This window comes from Eurosta solidaginis, chromosome 1 (assembly GCF_040869045.1).
Source record: "Eurosta solidaginis isolate ZX-2024a chromosome 1, ASM4086904v1, whole genome shotgun sequence".
Taxonomy (NCBI): Eukaryota; Metazoa; Arthropoda; class Insecta; order Diptera; family Tephritidae; genus Eurosta; species Eurosta solidaginis.
In genome coordinates this window covers 127,970,226-127,991,268 of record NC_090319.1, presented here as the reverse complement: position 1 = coordinate 127,991,268, position 21,043 = coordinate 127,970,226, and the positions used below count along the sequence as shown (strand labels likewise).

Genomic DNA, 21,043 nt, shown 5'->3' with positions numbered 1-21,043 from the left:
GTAGCATTCTCTTTCTTGCTGTATTGCATTTTTTCCACCAGGCGATTGTTTGCTTGATGAAAGAAGGACATATTAGTCCTTTCAAAGTCCTCATCGGAAGGTTTGGAAAATTTTTGATTGTAAGCCTCTGAAATAAAAAGGATTTCAATTATAAATTAAAATAATAATCGACATATTATAGTTACTCTTCAGGCTCCCGTTGTCCCGAGCACTCTAATAACTTTCTTGTTGGGCGTACTCTTCCAACACCATTTTTATGAAGTGTATGGAATTGCCACAAACTATAGTTTGAAGTTCAACAACCTAGAGAAAAAGAGAGTATGAAATATACAGTAGAATAGAATATATAAATAAAATAGTTTATATATTTACCCAATATATTTAAAAGGCTATTGGCAGCTGCATTTGTAATATTGAATTCTACTGCCCAACTAGCTAACTCATAATTTAAGTTGGGCAAATCATCAGCAATCTCTTCTGAATCGGTTTCCGAGGAAGTTTCTTCGCTTGAAAAGTTTTCTAAAGGAGGATTGTATACAGCAGTTCACATGGGAGGCTCCACTGACATATTTTAAATTGTTGGCGAGTGCTCCGACAGCAAAGCCACCGCCTGCCTTACATCACTTCTAATTTTCTTGCTTCTATGCATTTTAATAGTTGCACATATATATATTGAATTAATTAAATACTTACAATATTAAAATTGGGTTCTTCCCCGAAATATATCAATTAATTCACTTTTTTTACTACTTTCGGTTTCAATGCTATGCAATCTTTTGACAGATGATTGGCCGGCATTGCCACACACATAAATGAATAAACGCGTTACCATCTGAAAAAAGTTTAAGTAATACCTCAAATTGACACCCAAGAGCACTCAATTTGAAAACAAATTTTGGAAAAACGATTTGATCTCCAATTGTTGTAAAAGTTGGATTTCCATTTGAGAACTACATATTTCTCAAAGGTTGGAAAAAAGTTGTACTTGTGCATATTGAGTGTCTTGAAATATGCTGCATGCTGAATATTGTTGTTTAAGTGAGCGCGGTGTATGTTGTTGTTGCTTCAAAATCAAATTGCGATAATCCCTCGCGCAGTGTGCAGTGTCCATTTTAAAATTAATTCCTTTTTCATTAGGAGTATTCAATATATGTAGCATTTCTAGAGTATGGAGTTTTTGGTAATGTTTTTCCTTCTACAATATATTTATGTTCTCAAAATAAGGGTGGTGTCCTGTATCTTTGCAGATAGGACCGTTTGTTTTCCTGAAAAACTGTTCCTTAATTTTATGTTTGACCTGTGACCGGAAATCCCTGTCATGAGCTTGAGTTTTGTTGTCCCCACATATACCTTCTCGCATACGCGGGACCCGTCGCCGTTGCATGGGATTCGATAAACTACGTCAGATTTCTCGAACTTGCGGATCTTATCCTTTGTGTTATTATAAACTTAACTTAGTGTATTTTTGTATGTGAACGCTAAATTATAGTTATCCTTGTCGTATAGATTGGAGCTCTTGATCCTCTCCGATAAACCTGGGACATATTCCATTGTTAAATACTTTTTGTTGGTCGCGTCCGTTATTTTTTCTTCATTATTTTTCGTGGTATGGAAATTGTGAATAAGCCTATTTGTCAACTCTTTGGGAAAGTCGTTCTGTTCCAGGGCTACTTTAATTATTTTAATATTTTTCTCGTGGAAAACTTCATCACTGATTGTGAGAACCCTTCTATAAAATTTTTCGCTGTGTTTATTATTGTCTTTCTTTCATGCTTGGAGTTGTAGCTAATCAGCCTTCCAGAAGACGTTGGTTTCTGATACCAGTCAATAACTAACTTATTATTCTTTCTGACTATTAACGTATCGAGGTAGGGGAGTTGACCATCCCTTTCTATTTCTATTGCAAATTGTATGTTCTTGTGGTACCTATTAAGTATGTGGATCATATTTTGAATGTGTTCTTTTTGACGACAGCAAAGAGGTCGTCCACCTATTTTGTTAGCAGCCTTGGTTTTTCTTTGGACTCTAGCTCAAATTTTGTTAGTAGCTCTTCCATAACTATATCCGCTATAACTGCTGGTGCCCCCATAGGTTTTCCTTCCTGACCATTGCTCGTATACTTTTTCATTATATTTAAAATATCTGTTCTCTTTTATGCAAAATTTAACTACTGATAAGAAAAACTCTTTGTTTATCAACGTATATTCTTTGATATCATTCCACCTCGAGGCTATGATTTCAATCGCCAAATCAACAGGAATGGGGAATAAAAAAAACACGTCAAATGACACCAAACTTCATCGTCATAAATGTATGTGTCTTTGACTTTGTCTTTGAGTTTTTTGGCGTTTATAGGCGAGCAAATCGGATGAAGGGGTATGCCTTCCTTGTGGATTTTTGGCAAACCGTAAATTCTGGGTGTGTTAGCAATTTTAAACGTCAAATGGTTCTTTTCTTTTTCATCAATGCATCCATCATTGAACATCTTAAGTACCAATTCGTTGTTCTTGTTCTGTAATTTGTTCGTGGGGTCTCGTTTTAGAACTCGGTAGGCGGAAATGTTATTCAATATATCCTGCATTTTTCTTGAGTATTCTGTCCTGTCCATCACTACAGCGGTATTACTTTTATCAGTACTGAGTACTAAAAGTTGTGTTATTTTTGAGAAAGGATTTCGCGGAATGGAGTGTGTGGCATGTAAACTTATCTCGCAATGAGATTGTATTTTTGCTTAAATTCTCATCTATCAGAGCCGTTAGATTATTCCTTTCAATTTCTTGCCTCTGCATACAAGGATGTGCGTACATGATCAAATCTAGCTGGCAAACTGCTTAGGATTTTTGCAATTATCATAGGTTCCTTCTGCTCAAACTCCATATCTTTAAGTCGTTGTGCTACGGATGTAATATCTGCGACGTAATCGACAATTGGCTGCTCATCGCTCATTTTTGCACTCATAAATTTTTCTAGGAGAACTTGCGCTGATTGTTCGCTTTTTTCGGCATGGACAGCTTTTAATTTAGACCACATTTCGGCTGCTGTAGAGCATTCTGTAAGATACTTTAATTGTTCAAGCTCGATACCTCTCATGATGAAGGCTTGCGCTTCTGCATCCTTTTCGTCCCATTTTGCGGCATTCGATTCCGTTCGGTTTTCCGCTCCCAGAATGTATTTCTTTAGCTTATTTTCAGCCATGTATATTTCCATTTTTCTACGCCCTAGATGGTAGTTCTGCCCATTAAAACGATGTCTGTGATACACCATCGATTCACTCATCTTTGTCTCAGTAATGTCTTCACCCTCGGCTTGAATAGTCCTATCACCGTAGGTTAAACTCTCGGTAAGCTCCGTTCCAATTGCAGAATCTATATGGGAAGATGGTTCTTTACTTTCCATATGAAAATGTTATGCCTTTTTTGCAGTTAGGATCCTGGGCCCATAACCTGTTAATGTAATGAAGATTTTTCCAGGATCACCCAAAATAATAACGCAGAACAGACCAAAGTAATAACGACGAAGGTTTATGATATGTGATAAATGCTTTAATTCAAGTAATTATTAGATGAGTATTGATTATAATTTATGAAATATACAAGACGAATCAAAAGAAACGTGTTCACCTAGCGAGATCTTTTAGAGAGAGAGATAACAAAATACGGAAGAAGAATTATAAAATCTGCCATGTTTTTAATTATGACATACAAGAAACGAAATGTAGTTGCCACATTGTAAGAGATAATTTAATTGATAAAAGTGAAAACCCCAACATTTTAGTTGATAATTTGCAAAAAATTCCAAAATTCAATTCAAATTTATAAAAATTTTTAATTGTTTTATGTAAACGGACGCACCGTTGTAATCGAAAAAATCTATATGTATGCATACGGACGCACCGTTGTAGTCGAAAAAATCTAGAATTTAGATATATATATTGTATGCAATGTGTCGAAAAGAAGAATTTTATTTCATACATATATATGTGTATACTTAATCTTGCCGCTACAACTGCTGCCTCGCCTCTGGTGTTAATGCTGCTGCTGATTTTTGCTTGCTTGGTATTGATGCTGCTTCTGTTGATGTTCGCTGGTGCTGGCGTTACTGCCAATGCTGATGTTCGCTGATGGTGTTGCTGCTGCTGATGTTCGCTGGTGGTGGTGGTGGTTGAAAAATGGCGAATACTATGCCGTTACCTAGTGGCGTGGGTTTATATGCCGTTACGATCTCCGTAAAAATTTTCAAATTTTTTCAGATTTTATATTACCTCCGATCATTTTTATTTGTGGGTTTTAGTATATTTCTATTATTTAAAAGATTTTTCATTATTTCTGTTAAGTGTAGTCGTAGCGTTAGCTTCTTTTATTAAAAATTTCTTTTCTCCAACTATTTAGTTTAGGATTATTTCCAATGTATTTATTTGCAGTTTTTAGATATTTTCTATTATCTATTATTTCTGTTGTAATTATCCGTATTTTTAGGTTTATTTTGTTATAAGTTTGAATTTTTTCTTCTCACCCACTGCCACTTTTCACATGACGTTCAAAAAAAAATTTTCACTCCACCACCTACCTTGGTCACGCTCTCCATGTCCTCTCTGCTTACCGGGTGGATGTCCATGCTCATCAGGTTACCTTCTTGTATTTGTCGTGGAGGGCACCGCCTCCAGAATGTCGCTCTTTTGTTGCAATGCTTTGCGGGGCGGTCTCTTCCGCCAGACACTCATCCGATATTCAATAAAAATACTTTCCTGAACTTTTAATTTAGAACTACACGTTTATTTATTGAAACTTTTGTGACGAGCAGGTCCGAACAAATTCTCTGCCAAATTTATAATGATGGCCGTCTTTTCTTTTCGAGCGGATCTCCACGTTTCCAAATTGTTTCAACACCTGTTTTCCATTCACAATAGACAACAGCTGCTGTTACATCATCCCCCTTTGCGAAAAAAAGGTTGAAGTCGGCAAGTTGATCAGGTTTGTCGGCTTCAAATTTTTTTTAGGTGGTGTGATTTTACATTCATCCTGAAAATGAAAAAAAAAATTTGAACTTTTGCTTCAGATATAACTAGGCTAACTTAGCTAATTTAAATACTTACATTTATTTGTACTTTAAGCCTACATATATATTTACATATATGAATATTAGTAGCTTATATATATGTATTTTTTTTGTTGTTTTTTTTTTGTAATTCAAAATTTCAATATTATGGGTTTTGTGCATTATCTTATAAGTACATTTTCTTTTTGTTCCTTTTGTTTAAATTAAGTATGGTTTTTACAGTATGATATATTTTTATTTAAATTTGCTTAAATTTAGTATAATACAATGAAATTGGTTACATCTGATTTTATTTATCTAGGTACTCCTCTTATTCGGTTTTTATGTACCGTTTTGTATTTTTTGTTTTCGTTATCAAAAATGGTTACTTTTACACCGTCTATTTTTGGTACTAGGTATGGGCCCGGGTATATGTTTTTATGTTTTTCACGTGGTTCTTTTTTAACTAAAACCATGTCGTTTATGTTTATTTTTATTGGTTATGCATTTTTGTCGTATACATCTTTATTTCATATTTTGTGTTTCTCTACTAATTCTTTAGCCAAGGCGTGTAATTTTTGCTTTATATACCTTACTTATTTTGTGTAGTTTTTGATATTATAAATTGGTTCGATTGTTTCGTTCTTCAATTCAGATGGCGCAATGGCCGTATTTGGCGTTGTGTTATGCCAAAACGTGAAATATTTCAAATATGTATCCCAATCATCAAAATAATCGTTAAAGTACGCGCGTAGGTACTCGTGAATAGCTCCGTGGTTTCGCTCGACAGTTCCTACGGTTTCATGATGGTATGGGGTAGAAAAGTTATGATTGATATTTAGTAAGCTGGTTAAATTTGCAAAAATTTCATTTTTAAATTCAGTACCTAAATCCGATTTAATAGATTTCATAGCAACGTATATTAAAATGAAGCTTTCGAATAGTGCTGACGCCATGGTTTTTGCACTTTTATTCGGTATTGATATTGTAACTAAGTATTTTGCCAGATCGCAAATTATGGTAAGCGCGAACTTATTACCAAAAGGTTTATTAGGAGTAGGAGTTAGAAAGAGTTCTTCTTTATTTCCTATTTTGACTTTGTTCAAAAGACATTTTTCGCATTTCCTAACGGGTGCCTTTCATGGGGGTGTTTGCGCCTTGCACTCACCGGCGTCACCCCAAACCGTCGACTCGTAGGTGTTTTTACACCCTCCCTCCCTCATGTAGGGGCGGAGCCTCCTCGTGGTGGCACCTGGTAACGCATCGGCGGCTAATTCGAGCGCGACCTTTCTTCCCACTCCCTTCAACCCTATCTTCCCTTCTTCTTCCTTTTCCTTTTTCTCTCCCCTCCTCCTTAATGGGCTGGATCAAGGTGTTATACGACCCGTGCCGAGGATCAGCCTGGCTGGGGCCCATAAATAGCCCAGTCGTTAACGGAGTGCATCGAATATCGGGCGACCTTCGATGCTATTAAGCCTTACCCGGACATCGCGGATCTCTGTCCGGGTGGGCCTTTCCCCTTCTCCGCTACTCGTGGCATGTTAAGTATGGAGGAAAAATTGTTAAGAATTGGTAAGGACGGCGACTCTTCAAATAAGAAGTCGTTAGGAGCTTGCTCCGCAAAGGCTACGGCTCAGCCGGGCTTCAAATTAGTTGAGAGAACTCCTCAGAGGTTCGCTGCTGCAGCGGCAGATAGGCAGAAAAGGGCCGAGAGTTTATCCGGTTCGAGCAGTCCGATGGCCAGTACCTCTCATGGAGGGGGTACTGACCGGGAGGCCATCAGTGCCACTACCGCCCCTCCCTTGGGCCCCACCAGCAAACCCTCCACCCAGCGACAAGCGTTTGGAGGGTCAACTGCTGCGGGGCTCAGGGAGAGGGAGAGGGGGGGGGGTCGGCTATAGGGCCAAGGGCCAATCTAGGCAGGAAAGGGCTGAGGGAAAATCCAGCCAGGGTATTCCAAAGGCCGGTACCTCTCGGGGAGGGGCCACCGACCGAGAGGCCCTTGGGGCGGTTGCCGCCCATCTCGTATCCACCAGCACGGCTGCCACTCGGCGTCAAGCGTCTGGCGGTTTGATTGCTGGGGGCTCCAGGGGTGTGGGGCTCTAGGGTCAAGGGAGTCAAAAAGCCCAGTCATCAGGACAAGCGCTGGGCTGCCCGGATTCTGCGTAGAAATGTCTCCTCGCCGATAAGGGAGGGGGAAGTTTCCGCGGAGGACTGGGCGAAGGCTCAGCGCGATCTTGCTTGGGCGAAGCAGATGTTGCCAGAGTTCAGGCCGGACTGGGTCGAGAGCGATGAAGCCTCGAAGCGCCAGCGGTCTATGGATGAATCGAACCCTACGGCGCCGAAAAGGGCCAAGATGCAGGGAGGCTGGACTCGGTCTTTCGCCGAAATAGCCAAGGATCGGCAGATCATTGATGTTATGGACGAGAGCAGCGAAGATGGCAGGATCCCGAAACAGCAGTGGAAGTGGATTGAGGCAGCGCTCGCTACTGTGGCCGTTAAGGGCAAAAAAGATAACCCTGGTCCGCCGCCTTCTTATACCGATGCGGGGTGTTTTCAGGGCAATATAAAACTAATTGCGTGTGACGACGCCAGGTCGGCGAAGCTTTACAAAGCCGCCGTTTCGCTGATAGGGGAGGTGTATCCGGGCGCGCGCCTCAAGGTAGCTTGGCTCTCAGAGGGTTGTACTCGGAGGGTCAGCTTCTGGAGGATGGCGATTCCGACGCGACGCTCACGGAGGAGAACACAAACAAGCAGTGATCCGGGTCTTCCAAATAAACCTGCATCACTGCAAAGCAGCATCAGCTGCACTCCCATTGCACCTGTGTTCAGGTGCGGTAGACATCGTTCTAGTCCAGGAGCCGTGGATCGCTGGCAATAGGATCTGTGGCCTGCGGACACCAACGTATAAGCTTTATAGCGCTCAGGAAACGGGTAAGCCTGGCACATGTATATTGGCTAAGTCTACTCTTAATGTTTTTCTTCTACCCAATTATAGCGATGGGGATTTGACAGCGGTCAGCGTCGAGGTGCTAGGGAGGAGCTTTAAACTTGCCTCCTTCTACCTAGCGCACGATCACCAAGTCTCATTATCACGGGATAATTTCAAGGAGTTCGTGAGAGCGGCAAATCCACGAAACGATTTCATCCTAATCGGAGGCGACGCCAATGCCCATCACGCCCAGTTGGGGAGCAGAGATACAAATGACCGAGGTGAATCTCTTTTAACTACCTGTTAGGTACTAATCTGAGTATATGTAATAGGAGAAATGATCCCACTTTCATTACGAGGAACCGCGAAGAGGTCCTTGACATAACACTGGTCACAGACTCTTTCAGTTACCTGATCGTTTCATGGAGAGTTCTAAAGGAGCACTCCTTTTCTGACCGCAGATATATAAGTTTTTCTATATCGCAAGCGCACGCAAGTCCAAAATATTAGAAGAACTAACTGGGGCTAATATAAGAAGATTATAGGTAAAAAGCTATCTGAGGGGGTACGAGTCCCAGAAAGCGAGGAGGAGCTAGACGTGTTTGTAAATAATTTCAATCAAAATTGCAGGAATGCTTTAGATAGGGCTTGCCCGGCTAAAAAGGTTTTGGAAACTCACAAACCACCATGGTGATCGTCTGATCTTGATAAACTTAGGAAGTCATGTAGGGCGGCCTTCAATAAAGCAAAGCATGATGGACATGAATCCTCATGGTCTGCTTACAAATCGGAAATAAATATGTATAAAAAAGCAATCCGGAATGGAAAGCGATCCTCCTGGAGGGATATATGCGGCAGGATTGAATCCCCATCCGCGACCTCCCGGTTAGGGAAGGTGCTATCGAAATCTCCAACTCAGCTAAGTTACGTCCAAAAGCCGGATGGGCACTGGACGTACTCCAGCGCTGAAACCATAAACTTGCTAATGGATACACACTTCCCAGCAAGTACGGGCGTGTCTTCGAGTATTGGCAGCGGAGGGTCACCTAATAATCAGCTGATAAGCGAAATCACAGATGATAAAAGGATAGATTGGACTTTACAGATCTTCAAGCCCTATAAATCGCCGGGCCGGATGGAATTTTTCCGGCTCAGCTCCAGTATACTGCCGAACTTATAACGCCCTGGATTAAAGGGATGTTTATAGGTTGTCTTAGGCTCAACTACGTACCAGTATCGTGGAGGGAAGTCAACGTGGTCTTTATCCCCAAGGCAGGGAAACCCTCCCACTCTAAACCAAATGATTATAGGCCTATAAGCTTATCTTATTTTCTGCTTAAAGCGCTCGAAATACTTCTAGAGGACCACATCAGGAGGAGGATTGAGCCGTCGCTTCTTTCGCAAGCACAGCATGCCTATACTAAGGGCAGGTCAACTGACACGGCCTTGCACTCACTGGTATCCGCCATCGAAAAGTCACTAGACCTCAAGGAATACACATTACAAATAGTGTACGAATCGAAATTTTTGAGCTGAAGGCCAAATTGAAAAAAACACAACTTTTTGAATTATAGTTGTATAGTTTATTCTTTTCGATATTTCGGCTTTATTCTAAAGCCATTTACGGGACTAGAGGTATAAAAAACAAACCATTAGAACGTCACAATATTTACATATATACATATAATAAGCAACTTACTCATATAAAATATGTTCAATCGACTAGATTAGCAATGGACAAAAAGCTGTGCTGAAGGTACAAACGAGCGAACGCAAGAAAAATGAACAAATTTGCAAATGTAACCAAATTTTCAATTACAGTAAGTATAAACAAAAATTTTACAATAATAAAATACATGTAAAGGCCGTGACACTTGGCAATTGAAGTTTATTACGCCTTGCCCACTCACATGCAAAATTTCGCGAAGCACTGTTTTAAATATTCTCCCTATACAACAAAAATACTTGCTAACTTATTTTGTGTCGTATTCGATTGTTATATTGCAGTTTTTAATTGTGAAAAAATGTTAGAAAATTTACCAAACAGTGGGAGAAATAATTTCACTCGCAAAGTGTACCAACGCCCTTAGCCAAAGCAAATGTCAAATTCTTCTTCTTATGATTTTCTTGGAACAAAATTGGGGATTTGGCTACTTTTCAATATCATATGGCGCCAGTGTCGCTTATTCTGCCATTCTCCATAAAAATACGTGCAATCTACACATAATGCATAAGCATGTGTTAAACCCATCTATATGAAAAACTGCTTAGACGGCCCATACATGACACAAAAGTCATGCGCAAATATAAAACGACGAAATTTGTGCAAATGAAAATTTTGACATACACGGCCCAAAAAGACTGCACAATATTCATTTTTAAAGTAGCGCAACAAATGAAACATATGTTTTAATTGTATAAAAAAGGCACTAATTGTTTAAAAAATCACTCTTTATTTTCCACAGTGCTGGTAATTCACGGTATAAGTCGAAAAACTCGAACCAGAAGCGTTTATTTTCCATTGTATTTATAAAATATATATTTTAATTGCAAGACCAACTCAACTCATTGCAGCACTGCGCAATATTCATTTTTCAACTAGCGCAACAAATGAAACATGTGTTCTAATTGCATAAAAATTATTATGTATTATTGAATTTGTGTGAATTCCTGTTACAAGCTAGAGATGGTCCTTACGCCTTCGGTATTAACATTTTTAAGCAATAATTTCTGATGTTATATTATCAGGAACCACAGGTAAACAGTGTAAGATTCGCCACACACGAAGAAAAAAGCATGTGCAATATTTGCAGACATGCGTAAATATCAAATCGTTTTGATTTTAGCGCAGTTCTCTGCGCAAATAGCGCAACCAGTGCACACACCGGGCAAATACTTGTGCAAATTGGTAATTGGCACAAGGATACTTGAGCCGTGTAATTGGCGTATTATGTGTCGGAGCTAAGACATAACTTAGTATGTATATCAACCCCCTTTTTGCTTAGTTGTTGCCCAATAAACATTTTTGTTGGAAATTGGTTGGAGGTCAAATGGAAATCGAACTCGTTTTCCAAATTCCAATGTTTAATATCCATTGTACCTCCATTGGAGAACCAACCCATTCTCAAACAAAACGGCACATTTTTTATACGTAAATAATCTTAGTTCTCCACCTTAGAAATTCTTTGATATAAATTTGAACTCCAACATCAATCTTCAATTGGATTCAAATGAAAAAGAAAACTTCAAGAATTAAATTTCCCATTCCAATTGAATAAAAATAACAGCGTTGTATATAAATTTGGTTTCAGTTTAATAGAGTAAACATAAATTAAAATAAATAGTAATTCACTTTACATATTTAAAATAAATTAAAAGTACTTCAAAATTTAAACTGTAATTCATTAATTAGATTCTTACACAATTTTAAAAATTCTTTGCTCCAAAGCTGAGATATTTTTTTTTTCAAATTTCAATGCCCTTTTCAAGTGTCAAATATATTGTTTACACAACTTCGTCAAAGAACATAATTTAAAATAGACATAAATTTACGAAAAAATTCGTAATATCTTGAATTGAAGGGTAATATTAGTATTAAATGATATGATTGGAGAAATAAATCGCCAAAAAATTGTGTATCCTGTAAAAGACCTCAAAAGTAGGGAAAAACGCCGTTTTTCGCGTACATAACTTCAATCAGAATTTCTCCGGTTTACCCCCACTTTTTTTACATTTTTCTATGTTTCTCGGTGCTTTGAGCACGAAAAAATATCTCAGCTATGGTGCAAAGAATATTTAAAATTTTGTAAAAATCGAATTAATGAATTACAATTAGTTCAAGTTTTTTATGATTATCTTAGAATCATTAAATTAATGCAATAAATCAATATCTTGTTTTTATTTAACTTCAGTAGCATTCTCTTTCTTGCTGTATTGCATTTTTTCCACCAGGCGATTGTTTGCTTGATGAAAGAAGGACATACTAGTCCTTTCAAAGTCCTCATCGGAAGGTTTGGAAAATTTTTGATTGTAAGCCTCTGAAATAAAAAGTATTTCAATTATAAATTAAAATAATAATCGACATATAATAGTTACTCTTCAGGCTGTACAGGCTGAGCACTCTAATAACTTTCTTGTTGGGCGTACTCTTCCAACACCATTTTTATGAAGTGTATGGAATTGCCACAAACTATAGTTTGGAGTTCAAAAACTCAGAGAAAAAGAGAGTACGAAGTATACAGTAGAATAGAATATATAAATAAAATAGTTTATATATTTACCCAATATATTTAAAAGGCTATTGGCAGCTGCATTTGTAATATTGAATTCTACTGCCTAACTAGCTAACTCATAATTTAAGTTGGGCAAATCATCAGCAATCTCTTCTGAATCGCTTTCCGAGGAAGTTTCTTCGCTTGAAAAGTTTTCTAAAGGAGGATTGTATACAGCAGTTCACATGGGAGGCTCCACTGACATATTTTAAATTGTTGGCTAGTGCTCCGACAGCAAAGTCACCGCCTGCCTTACATCACTTCTAATTTTTTTGCTTCTATGCATTTTAGTAGTTGCACATATATATATTGAATTAATTAAATACTTACAATATTAAAATTGGGTTCTTCCCCGAAATATATCAATTAATTCACTTTTTTCACTACTTTCGGTTTCAATGCTATGCAATTTTTGACAGATGATCGGCCGGCATTGCCACACACATAAATGAATAAACGCGTTACCATCTGAAAAATGTTTAAGTAATACCTCAAATTGACACCCAAGAGCACTCAATTTGAAAACAAATTTTGGAAAAACGATTTGATCTCCAATTGTTGTAAAAGTTGGATTTCCATTTGAGAACTACATATTTCTCAAAGGTTGGAAAAAGGTTGTACTTGTGCATATTGAGTGTCTTGAAGTATGTATGCTGCATGCTGAATATTGTTGTTTAAGTGAGTGCGATAAGCACTCGCACAGTGGGCAGTGTCCATTTTAAAATTAATTCCTTTTTCATTAGGAGTGTTCAATATATGTAGCATTTCTAGAGTATGGCGTTTTTGGTAAAGTTTTTCCTTCTACAATATATTTATGTTCTCAAAATAAGGGTGATGTCCTGTATCTTTGCAGTGGGCAGATAGGACCGTTTGTTTTCCTGAAAAACTGTTCCTTAATTTTATGTTTGACCTGTGACATGAAATCCTTGTTATGAGCCTGAGTTTTGTTGTCCCCACATATACCTTCTCGCAACGCGCGACCCGTCGCAGTTGCATGGTATTCGATAAACTATGCCAGATTTCTCGAACTTGCGGATCTTATCCTTTGTGTTATTATAAACTTAACTTAGTGTATTTTTGTATGTGAACGCTAAATTATAGTTATCCTTGTCGTATAGATTGGAGCTCTTGATCCTCTCCGATAAACCTGGAACATATTCCATTGTTAAATACTTTTTGTTGGCCGCGTCCGTTATTTTTTCTTCATTATTTTTCGTGGCATGGAAATTGTGAATAAGCCTATTTGTTAACTCTTTGGGAAAGTCGTTCTGTTCCAGGGTTACTTTAATTATTTTAATATTTTTCTCGTGGAAAACTTCATCACTGATTGTGAGAACCCTTCTATAAAATTTTTCGCTGTGTTTATTATTGTCTTTCTTTCATGCTTGGAGTTGTAGCTAATCAGCCTTCCAGAAGACGTTGGTTTCTGATACCAGTCAATAACTAACTTATTATTCTTTCTGACTATTAATGTATCGAGGTAGAGGAGTTGACCATCCCTTTCTATTTCTGTTGTAAATTGTATGTTCTTGTGGTACGTATTAAGTATGTGGAGCATATTTTGAATGTGTTCTTTTTTGACGACAGCAAAGAGGTCGTCCACCTATTTTGTTAGCAGCCTTGGTTTTTCTTTAGACTCTAGCTCAAATTTTGTTAGTAGCTCTTCCATAACTATATCCGCTATAACTGGCGAGGCTGATGCCCCCATAGGTTTTCCTTCCTGACCATTGCTCGTATACTTTTTCATTATATTTAAAATATCTTTTTTCTTTTATGCAAAATTTAACTACTGATAAGAAAAACTCTTTGTTTATCAACGTATACTCTTTGATATCATTCCACCTCGAGGCTATGATTTCAATCGCCAAATCAACAGGAATGGGGAATAAAAAAACGACGTCAAATGACACCAAACTTCATCGTCATAAATGTATGTGTATTTGACTTTGTCTTGGAATTTTTTGGGGTCTTTACCGTTGTACATAGACGATTTTGTTATATTTTTGAGAACTCGGACAACATGTTTGCATAAATTATAGGATGGGGCATCTATAGACGAGCAAATCGGATGAAGGGGTATGCCTTCCTTGTGGATTTTTGGCAAACCGTAAATTCTGGGTGTGTTAGCAATTTTAAACGTCAAATGGTTCTTTTCTTTTTCATCAATGCATCCATCATTGAACATCTTAAGTACCAATTCGTTGTTCTTGTTCTGTAATTTATTCGTTTTAGAGCTCGGTAGGCGGAAATGTTATTCAATATATCCTGCATTTTTCTTGAGTATTCTCTCCTGTCCATCACTACAGCGGTATTACTTTTATCAGTACTGAGTACTAAAAGTTGTGTTATTTTTGAGAAAGGATTTCGCGGAATGGAGTGTGTGGCATGTAAACTTATCTCGCAATGAGATTGTATTTTTGCTTAAATTCTCATCTATCAGAGCCGTTAGATTATTCCTTTCAATTTCTTGCCTCTCTTTATCTTTTACTGTTTGTATCGCATTTTCTCCATCCGCTATAACTTGAAAAATCGGAAGTTTTCCTTTTTCTAACCGCATTACATATTTTTGACCCATAGATAGCAGCCATTGAATATCTTTTGGGATGTCTCAAGAAGTATTATTAAAAAACCAATTTGGTACCTTCCTAATATTCAATTTATCTTGATCTTTTTGTCTGAGGATTTCATACTTAAAGTTGTGTTTTTATTTAATTTGGCCTACATCTCAAAAATTTAATAATATATCATTTTTAATATTTATTCGCTTATCTCCTCGTCCCTCAGTGTTCGCTGCTGAGGGGCGTCCAAGTTTAAAAAGTGAACAATTTGCATTTGTATTTGTACTTCCGCTGTTAGTATTGGTTCTGTTGCTAGTATTACGCGAATTACTATTGCTTCGATTGTCGTTGTTTTGCCCATAATTGTTGTTTTGCCTATTTTGATTGTTATTGTTGTATCTACTGTTATTATTGTTGTTGTACCTATTGAAATTATTATTGTTATTGAATCTATTGAAATTGCTATTGTTGTTGTATCTATTATTGTTGTTGTACTAGTTATTGCCTCTGTTGTTGTTGCGAAAATTATTTTAATTGTTAAACCTTGATCGAAAAGCTTTCTGTAGCCTGGTGGTTTTGTTCGACTATCATTTTTGCTAAGGCGTCTTTTGCGTCACTTAAAGAGGTTGATGCCAGAATTGCTTTGACGAAATCTGAGCGCGTATTTAGCGTACAAACGTTTACTGACTTTGTGCTTTTGACATGCCCTCAATAATTAGAGACCTCTCCAAAGCATCAGATAATTCCTCTACGCGTTTAGCAAATTCGGTTAAATTAATGTTGGTAACTTTTAGTGAAGCTATTTTTCCTGCAACGAATTTTGAACTGTCTGGCTTTATTCGACTTTTAAGCGCATCTTTAATATCTCAGATAGATGTTTTATTTGTCGGAATTGCTCCTCTAGCTTTCCCTTCGAGCTTCGATTTAATAAATGAAATAAGAGTTGGTATAAGATCTGGATCTGTATAGCCTTCTACTAGTTCAATTTTATCTATGAAGAACTCTAGCACTAATGGGTCACCATTATAGTTTTCCCTGAATACGGGCGCACACGACCCAATAAACTGTTTCTTTTGCTCTGATGTTGCCATTATTGTTGTTTCTAGAAAATAACTACGAGATTGGTTGGAATTTGAAAAAGTTGTTAAAAGCCCTAAAAAATTGTTTCATGTAACGGCTGGGTTATCGAAACCACAAAGTTTTCTTGTAATGGAATATTTTCAGTATGAGATAAAGAAAAACTTTGTTCACCGATACGACTTCGAGTGTTTCTGGCTTTGCTGGGTCAGAAAATTCTTTTTCTTCTTCAGAATCGATTGTGTGTACGTTGAAGGAGTATTTTTCTTCACGATCAGTGTCTCACATAAAAATGTTATCTTGGACTAAGTCGCTGTAGTTAGTTGGTACTTTTACTGTGCAGTTGAGTTTTGTAAAACATTTAATTAATTCTTCCCTACAACGTGATAAAATTTTATTCACAGCAACTGGCCTAGGTCGGTTTTCAAAATGCCCATTTACCTCTACTAGAATGTTATTATATGCCTCAATTAAAGAATTTTCATATTCATCTAACTTCTCTTGCCTTGTCGTTAAATAACGACCTGTATGTAAACGCGTTTTTTAATTTTAAAGAAATTTTCTCTCAATTCTTTGAATTTAGTTTCGAAATTTGACATTAGCAGAAGAAAAATGTGTGAGTGCTTTGTATATTTGTGCATTAACAAATTTGAATGAGAGAAATGAAATTGAAATGAATTTGTAACTTAAATTGAATTAAGAAAAAGTTGCACGTTTGAGTTATGTATGTGAATTAATTTGAATGGAAAGAATATTTGAAATGATTTTATACCCTAAATTGTTTGAGTTATGAATGGATTTGAATGGAAAAGAAAATGAAAATAATTCTAAATTGAATACGCTTTACTTGAATTATGTATTGAATGTTGGCATATATTTGATAGAATTACTTGAAAGTGAGTTGAATTGTATTCCCTGTGAACCACCAATTAAATTTTGGCTTAAAAAAATTTAGTTTTGTGCCGGGTGTGCTACCATATACGGTATACAAGAGAGAAGACTGATCTATTTATCCGATTTGCGCAAGACGATATTAATTTTAGACGGTATATATTTATTGCAATATAATATTTGTTACAATTGTTTAACGTGACGGCCACACCGTTGCACAAAAAAATCTTTAAATTTTACGTGCCGGCCGCACCGTTGCATAAAAAAGCATTAATCAAATTTTTACGGACGCACCGTTTTCATCATAAATATATATTCATTATTTAACGTGTCGGCCGCACCGTTCCACAGCAAAATGTTCAGTATGTAATTGTAAAAATTTACTAAATTTTCATAATTTAACGTGTCGGCCGCACCGTTTCACAAAAAATGTTTTTTTTTTTTTTTTTTTTTGTATTAACGTTTTTTTTCTTTTAAAGTGTTTCAAAAGTATTAAGAGTTTAAAAAAGTTTTCAATGTATTAAATTTTTAAATTCCCTTAAATTATTTTAAAAGTATTAAATGTAATAAATTAAATTTTCACACAATGTACTATGTATTTAAAATGCAATATATTCGCTTTTAGCCACAATTTATTTATTATATGCATATACATACACACTATAAAAATTTATTGTTTCCAAATATAGACTGTATATTACGTTGTATTTTGTATGTTTTATAAGGAAAATATATGTATCACCAATTTCACATTTTCACTTTGTATCGGCAATTTTTTTGTATGTAAATTTTATGTTAATGTAATGAAGATTTTTCCAGGATCACCCAAAATAAAAACGCAGAACGGACCAAAGTAATAACGACGAGGGTTTATGCTATGTGATAAATGATTTAATTCAAGTAATTATTAGATAAGAATTGATTACAATTTATGAAATATACAAGACGTATCAAAAGAAACGTGTTCACCTTAGCGAGATCTTTTAGAGAGAGAGATAACAAAAGACGGAAGAAGAATTATAAAATCCGCCATGTTTTAATTATGACATACAAGAAACGAAATGTAGTTGCCACACTGTAAGAGACAATTTAATTGCTAAAAGTGAAACCTCAACACTCCCTCTCGCTTTTACAATTAAATGTATATTAGTTAACACAACAAACGTTGCAATAACAAAATTATTGCATCACAGCAATATCAAGTGACAATGCGAATCTTTAACCTGATTGTCTCCCATGGGCAAACGACACCACACGCGCTACCAAAATATGATCACGCTGCTACAACAAACCCGGCAAATATTCCCAGCACATGCAGGTGCAACGTGACCTGACAAGCATAAAAATGTAGAATCAGCCGTAAAGTAGAATTAAGAATAATTGTAAAATCAGTTCGAATTTGAAAGTGAGCGAATAAAGTCGGATTTCGTGTCCACAAAAAATATATTTTTTTAAGGATTTAATGTAGTAAAATCCTAACTGGCGCCCAAGCGGTAAGAATCGGGTGAAAACGCGCACTAAAATCGTTGTGGCAAAGACACCTCAAGCAGCTGCAAGCCACCGTGAGTTTAATCGGAAATCAGTTAAAGTGCTTAATCGACCGATAAAAAACGAGCGCCAACCCGATAAAGGACCAAGTGCAGGAAAAGTGGCCCCCCAGTAGCGAAAGCAAAAAGGAAATACATAGATATTAGCCGCCTGCCCAGGAGACGAGGATGTTCCTGATTATAGCGTAAGGAAATTAGAATTTTAACAAAAACCCGTGAATCAAGTGAAAATTTTTAAAGAAAAGTGAAAATAAGAAAAGAAAATTTATTTAAAGAAAATTTAATAGTATAAAAATATTTAAAACAAGTAATTTTATAAGAGAATCTATGAATTAAGCGAAAAATTTTTTAAAGAAAAGTGAAAATAAGAAAAGAAAATTTATTTAAAGAAAATTTAATAGTATAAAAATATTTAAAACAAGTAATTTTATAGGAGAATCTATGAATTAAGCGGAAAATTTTTTAATGAAAAGTGAAAGTAAGAAAACAAAATTAGTTTAAAGGAAATTTAATAGGAAAAAATTTTAAGTGAGATAATTTTTAAAGAAAAGTGAAATTAGAAAAGAAACTAATTTAGAAAAAATTTTATAGAATAAGAACATTCAAAATAGGAAAATAAAACTAGTAGTAGGACATAGGATAGGATTTAACAATCAAATTCTAAACTACAATACTAGGTTGTGCGAAAAAAAAAAGAAAAAAAAATCTGCGATTCGCCACCCATAATATAAAAATTTAGAAAAGCTAAGAAATAAACAATAGCAAAAAATAGCTATTAAAAAAAGTACAAACGCTTATAAAATGATCCGACCAAGTGTGCTGAACCCCCAAGCTAATCAAGCTCCCCAACCCGCCCAACCCTTACCTCAAACATCAAGTAGCCAAAGCAACTCCACTACCGAATTAGAAGCCCTAATTACTTCAGTTGTCACTAGAATACTTAGGAACGAAGGACGACAACATTTCCAAGCCCTACTTAATCCCAACGCCGACCTAACCAACGCTACTGACGAAATTATTAGACCAGAGCTCCAAGGACAACTCTCAGATCTTGACAAAGTCCAGGACATAGTACGCAGTATCCGAGATTTCAACCGAAACCCAGGCGAATACAGCTCCTGGAAGAAAAGCGTCGATAGGGTCTTAAAAATTTACGATTCACTAAGAGGAACCCCTAAATATTTTGGCATTCTATCCGTTATTAGAAATAAAATTGTCGGCAGTGCAGACATTTCCTTAGAATCATACAGCACGCCCCTTGACTGGAAAGCAATTTCCAGATGTTTATCACTACACTATGCGGATAAGAGAGATATTACCACTCTCGAATGCCAACTCACATCCTTGGTGCAGGGAAAGTGTACGATCCAAGAATTCTATCAAATCGTTTACACTCACCTGTCCTTAATACTAAACAAATTAACAAGTCTGGAAATAAGCCAGGAGCCACTCTCGCTCCTTACACAGACTTATAGGCACAAAGCCCTTGACACATTTATTAGAAGCTTAAAAGGCGATCTTCCTCGACTCCTAGGGATGAAAGAGCCCGAGGATCTCCCACAAGCCCTACACTTATGTCTCAAACTCGAAAACCAAGTTGCCCGTAGCAGCTATTCCTTTACACAACCAAGCACGACTCGAAAAGCCAATCCCATTATCACACCTCCACTGCCACCAAGGAACCCGCAGTACAAACCTCAACCATTCTATCCGCAACTCGCGTATATCCCAGGACCGCACATGCAACCTCGACACCAACAGTTGCCCCAATATTACCAACAAGTCACCCAACCAAACCATCAACTTCAACAACCTTGGCAAAACTATCGCCAAACCCAACCACCTAGACCAACGGCTCCGAAGCCGCAACCTCGTCCAGAGCCTATGGACATCGATCGCTCCACCCAGTCGAGAGCACTAAACTACATGAATAGGCCAAATTTCAATAAACCAGCCGAAAAAAGGACGTCAAACCTTTCGCAACAAATTCCACTTAAACAGCAACGGAGTTTTCACATAGACACAGCCGCACAAGACGAACAATATTACCAGGAAGACCAGCACCATCACCAAAACTGGACACCAACTGAAGAGGAATACGAGAGATACCTGGCCAATGCAGAGCACGAAGATTTACTGCAAGAACACCCTGACGATAATCAAGCAGATTATATTGACGTTAATTTTTTAGGATGAAGAGTTCCTCGTTACCCTACGTTGAGTTTAGAACGAGGAACGGGAAAATTCTTAAAATATTAATAGACCCCGGTTCAAGTAAAAACTATATACAACCTCAATTTGTCTCGAAACCCATCCCCAACGGAAAACCCTTTTTCGCAAATTCAATAGCGGGTCAAATTAAGATCACCCACCACACAATACTAAATCTTTTTGGAAAAGATAATTCTTATTTAAAATTTTTTATTTTGCCAGAATTAAAATCCTTTGATGGGATCGGCAACGATAGTCTCAACGTTCGTGAGGATATAATCAAGTTCGGTAATGGTAAAGAAGTTAAAATTAAATAAATGCTTTCCCCTGCCGTAAACAAAATCGAAGTTAGGACCGAACATATGACACCCTCTTAAAAATTTTATATGCAACAACTTGTAAAAAAATATGATCAATTATTTACTGAGCTAAACGAAAAGCTAACCTACACCACTACCGTAGTAGGCGAAATAAGGACGTCTTCCGACACGCCCGTATACACTAGATATTACCCATACCCTG

At 37.0% G+C, this 21,043-nt stretch overlaps 1 protein-coding gene across 1 annotated transcript in view; it reads right to left on the bottom strand.

The window, feature by feature from the left end:
• Positions 1-21,043, bottom strand: part of Dhc93AB (Dynein heavy chain at 93AB) — a 2,991,564-nt gene that overhangs the window by 410,325 nt on the left and 2,560,196 nt on the right. The gene's annotated exons all lie outside the window — the stretch shown is intronic.